Genomic DNA, 4,947 nt, shown 5'->3' with positions numbered 1-4,947 from the left:
GAAAATTTTCTCCAAATGCCTATCTTTGGCACTTGAGACTGGGTCACATAAATTTCAACAGGATTGAGAGATTGGTTAAGAACGGTCATCTAAATAAGTTAGAAAACAATTCATTACCACCTTGTGAGTCCTGTCTCGAGAGTAAAATGACAAAAATATCTTTTTCTAGAAAAGGTCTTAGAGCCAAAGAACCCTTATAGTTGATTCACTCAAACCTTTGTGGGCCTCTAAATGTTAGAGCGAGAGGAGGGTGTGAATATTTCATTAGTTTTATAGATGATTATTCTAGGTATGGGTATATTTACCTAATGCACCAAAATTCTGAAACTTTTGAAAAGTTCAAAGAGTATAAAGCTGAGGTTGAAAGCCAATTAGGTAAAAACATTAAAACACTTCCATCGGATTTAGATGGTGAGTATATGGACTTAGAATTCCATAACTATTTCATAGAAAATGGAATTCAGTTTCAACTCACAGTCCCTGGCACACCTCAGCAAATCGGTGTGGCAGAAAGGAGAAACAGAACCTTGTTAGACATGGTTCGTTCCATGATGAGTTATGCTCAGTTACCAAAGTCTTTTTGGGGACACACAGTTGGAACTACAGTGTATATTTTGAACATGGTTCTCTCAAAAAGTGTTTCTAAAATGCCTTACGAGCTCTGGAGAGGACATAAAGGAATTTACGTCATTTCAGAATTTGGGGTTGCCCAACACATGTGTTGGTGAAAAATTCTAAAAAATTGGAACGTCATTCAAAAGTAAGCCTATTTGTAGGCTACCCGAAAGAAATAAAAGGTGGTTTCTTTTACGATCCTTAGGAAGACAAGGTATTTATGTTGACAAATGCAACCTTCCTAAAGGAAGACCATGTGAAGAACTATCAACCTCACAGTGAGCTAGTAATAGAAGAAATGTCCAGGGAAATGACAAATGTATCAACAACAGTTGTTGATAGAGTAGGTCCATCAACAAGAGTTGTTGATAGAGCAAGTTCATCAACAAGAGTTGTTGATGAAACTGGGACTTCACATCCTTCTTAAGAGTTAAGAATGCCTCGTCGTAGTGGGAGGGTTGTGCAACAACCTGACCGGTACATGGGTTTGACTGAAGCTCAAGTCATCATACCAGATGATGGTTTAGAGGATCTATTGTCTTTTAACCAAGCAATGAATGATGTAAATAAAGACAATAGATTAAAGCCATGGACCTTGAAATGGATTTTATGTATTTCAATTCTGTCTGGGATCTTGTAGATCAATCTGAAGGGGTAAAACCCATCGGTTGCAAATGGATCTACAAGAGAAAACGAGACCAAGCTGGTAAGGTATAGACCTACAAAGCAAGAATTGTGGTAAAAGGCTTTACCCAAAGAGAGAGGGTAGACTATGAAGAAACTTTCTCTCCGGTTGCCATGATAAAATCAATTAGAATACTCTTGTCCATAGCTACATTTTATGATTATGAAATATGGCAAATGCATATCAAGACAGCTTTTCTGAATGGCTATCTTGAAGAGAGTATCTATATGTCTCAACTAAAAGGGTTTATATAGCAGGATCAAGAGCAGAAGATTTGCGAACTTAATATATCCATTTATGGGTTGAAACAAGCTTCTAGATCAGGGAATATGAGATTTGACACTACGATTAAATCTTATGGCTTTGAACAAAATGTTGACGAACCCTATGTGTACAAGAAAATTATTAACACAACTGTCGCTTTTCTGGTGTTGTATATGATGATATTTTACTCATTGGGAATGAGATAGAATTTCTAGCTAATGTTAAAAAATGGCTGGCATCGCAATTCCAAATGAAAGATTTGGGAGAAGCACAGTATGCTCTTGGAATCCAACTAGTTCGGAATCGCAAGAACAAAACATTAGCATTATCTCAAGCATTTTATCTCAAGCATTTTACATAGACAAGATGTTATCTAGGTATAAAATGCAAAATTCCAAGAAAGGATTGTTACTTTTCAGACATGGAATTCACCTATCAAAGGAACAGAGTCCTAAGACACCTCAAGGGGTTAAGAAGATGAATTGAATTCCATATGCATCAGCAGTAAGGAGTTAATGTATGCAATGTTGTGTACTCGTCTCGATATATGCTATACCATAGGAATAGTCAGCAGATTTCAGTCCAATCCTGGATATGATCATTGGACTGCTGTTAAGAATATTCTCAAGTACCTTTGGAGAACGAGAGATTATATGCTTGTGTATGGTGCTAAGGATTTGATCCTTACTGGATACACTGATTCTGACTTCCAGACCGATATTGATTCGAGAAAATCAACTTCAGGGTTAGTATTCACTCTAAATGAAGGAGCAGTTGTGTGGAAAAGCATCAAGCAAAGTTGTATTGTTGACTTCACAATGGAAGCTGAGTATGTAGCTGCAAGTGAAGCAGCAAAAGAAGCAGTATGGCTCAGAAAGTTCCTGACAGGTTTGGAAGTAGTTTCTAATATGCACCTCCCTCTCTATTGTGACAATAGTGGAGCTGTTGCAAATTCAAAGGAACCACGAAGCCATAAAAGAGGAAAGCATATCAAACGGAAGTACCATCTCATCAGGGAGATTGTACACAGAGGAGACGTCATTGTCACCCAGATTGCTTCACAAGACAACTTAGCTGATCCCTTTACAAAGGCCTTCTTAGCTAAAGTGTCCGAGGGTCACCTAGTAGGACTAGGTCTACGAGTTTTGTATCACTAGGGAAAGTGGGGGAATTTATGGGTATTGTAATGCCCTAGTTTATTGTATTTGTACATTTTATTCTCTCCATGTAAACTCAAAATTATATATTTTATATATATTGATCCACTGGAGTTTTAGTCCAAATGGGAGTATTGTAGGGTCTTATGTCCTAAAACTCGCAATTTGTAAAATAATAAACATTTTCTATAGTCAATAAACTTATTATTGATTTTATAAATTGTGTACCTGAAAGTTTAAATCTATTAAACTAAAACCTATGACTATTACATGAGTACTTGAACTTTATGTGGAGACATAAAAGTGGATCAGGTTCGAGTAAATAATCAAAATAATCTATAGTATATGAATAAGGTTGGGTACCTTATTCTGGTAACACTATTGGATGCGACCTACTCTGTAGTTGTTACAAAGAGTTGTAAAGTGCTACATACGAAATGATCCTAATTTGTACATGTTATTAAAGGAACTCTTAAATAAAAAAATCCATGAGCAGGAGCGGATCATGCCGATTTCATTGTGACAGACTTACCACATATACATTCTAACAAATAGATATGCATTATAACACTAATTATTGGTATGCTTTAATAATTAAAATACAAAAGACCGAGTAAACATACTAATTGAGGAAAATCTTCAATCAAAACTCAATCCAGCGGAAGAAAACTTCTCTACGCTCCTTATCGCCTAACAAATAGTCGCCTAGCAGCACCACGGTCGTCTACACGACCGGCAGCGCACAAACCAACAGCAACTGGGGATGACACCCCCACTCGAAACCCTCGGTATTCTCGGAGTGAGAATCCAAAGGATGGACTTTAATGGAATTGGTAAAGGGAAAGAGGAAAAGACGATTGTGTAGTACGAACAAGTAAATGGGAAATAGTAGAAGACTATCATATAGTTGGGTGCTTGTCATTTAGAAAAAGATACACGATCGTGTAGGTTTTGCTAAGCGATCATCTAGCAAATGGTAAGCGATCGTTTAGGTCTCGGTGCACTAAACGATCGTGTAGTAAATGTAAGCGATTGTTTAGTGCACGGTGATAACTTATAGAAATACAAGTTATTTATACTGTTTTATTTAGATATTGTGACCAAAAGAAAGTAAAGTTCATCAATTGTATAGAAATTAGCTAAGAAATGCGAGAATTATAAATTGTCGTCAATACACCCACTGACACCATTGTGATGGTAGAAAAGAATATTTCAAGTCTGTTTTGCAGGAAATCAAGTCACCGTATGCGTTCATGGTTCAAGATAAAAAGAACAACGCATCTATGTCGCATTGCGCCCATCATTCAGGAATGAATAGATGATCAATGCAATGACGGCGTATGCAACAATCGATCAAGAGCTAAGCGATCAACGAAATCTCAACTGCATGCGGTAATAAAAAACAACACCGCATGCGGGCAAACGATCGAAGATGTAAAGAGCGATGCAATTGTGGAGGATTCTGACGCGTGTACAGCTGACCATTGTGTATTTCTGAAGGGATTGATTATATAACAGAAGGAATATTCACTCCACCATTTCTGAAACTACCTTAACAATACAGTGGGGACAACAATGTAGAGAGTCAAAGCTTAGCCTATAAATAGCTCCAGCCATTCCACTGAGAAATCATGCTTGAATACAGAGAAAAGTGTATATACTGATCTGAGAGAGAGAGACTGGTTGAGCGACTAATAAGAGTAGATCCGAGAAGAATTAAGAGACAAGGCCGAGAGGTGAGTCTCAGGGCAAGAATCCTTACGATCCTCGCCATTGAAGCTCTGTACGAAGGTCACTTCTATCGAATGAGCAAGCCTGAGAGGGAAGCTCTTCTCTTCATCCACTCCACACGCCGGCAAGCAAATCCACCGTCCAGATCTATGTCAAGACGTTGACACTCTTTTTTATCATCAATTGTATTCATCTTCTTAGTCTATCATTCATACCATGTACCAGACGCTTAATTCTATAATTAAATGTTATGATCATTTTCATCTCCATTTCTTTGCCTATTTCCGTTCATCCATATTTCACTTTCTCCACAATGTTTTCTTAATCCCTTGGATAATTAGCAATAATTAAGCAAATGAATTAATTGGGTTAAGGAAATAATTAAGTTTAGTCAAAGCATGCCAGACGGCATCTTCATCTGTGAGAGCATAAGTGAAGATGTCATTCCGCCTATCAAGAGAGGGTTGGAAGAATGCGTTCACTAAAGCGAGAAGT

This window comes from Benincasa hispida, chromosome 9 (genome assembly GCF_009727055.1).
Source record: "Benincasa hispida cultivar B227 chromosome 9, ASM972705v1, whole genome shotgun sequence".
NCBI classification, from domain to species: domain Eukaryota; kingdom Viridiplantae; phylum Streptophyta; class Magnoliopsida; order Cucurbitales; family Cucurbitaceae; genus Benincasa; species Benincasa hispida.
This window is presented reverse-complemented; position numbering follows the sequence as displayed.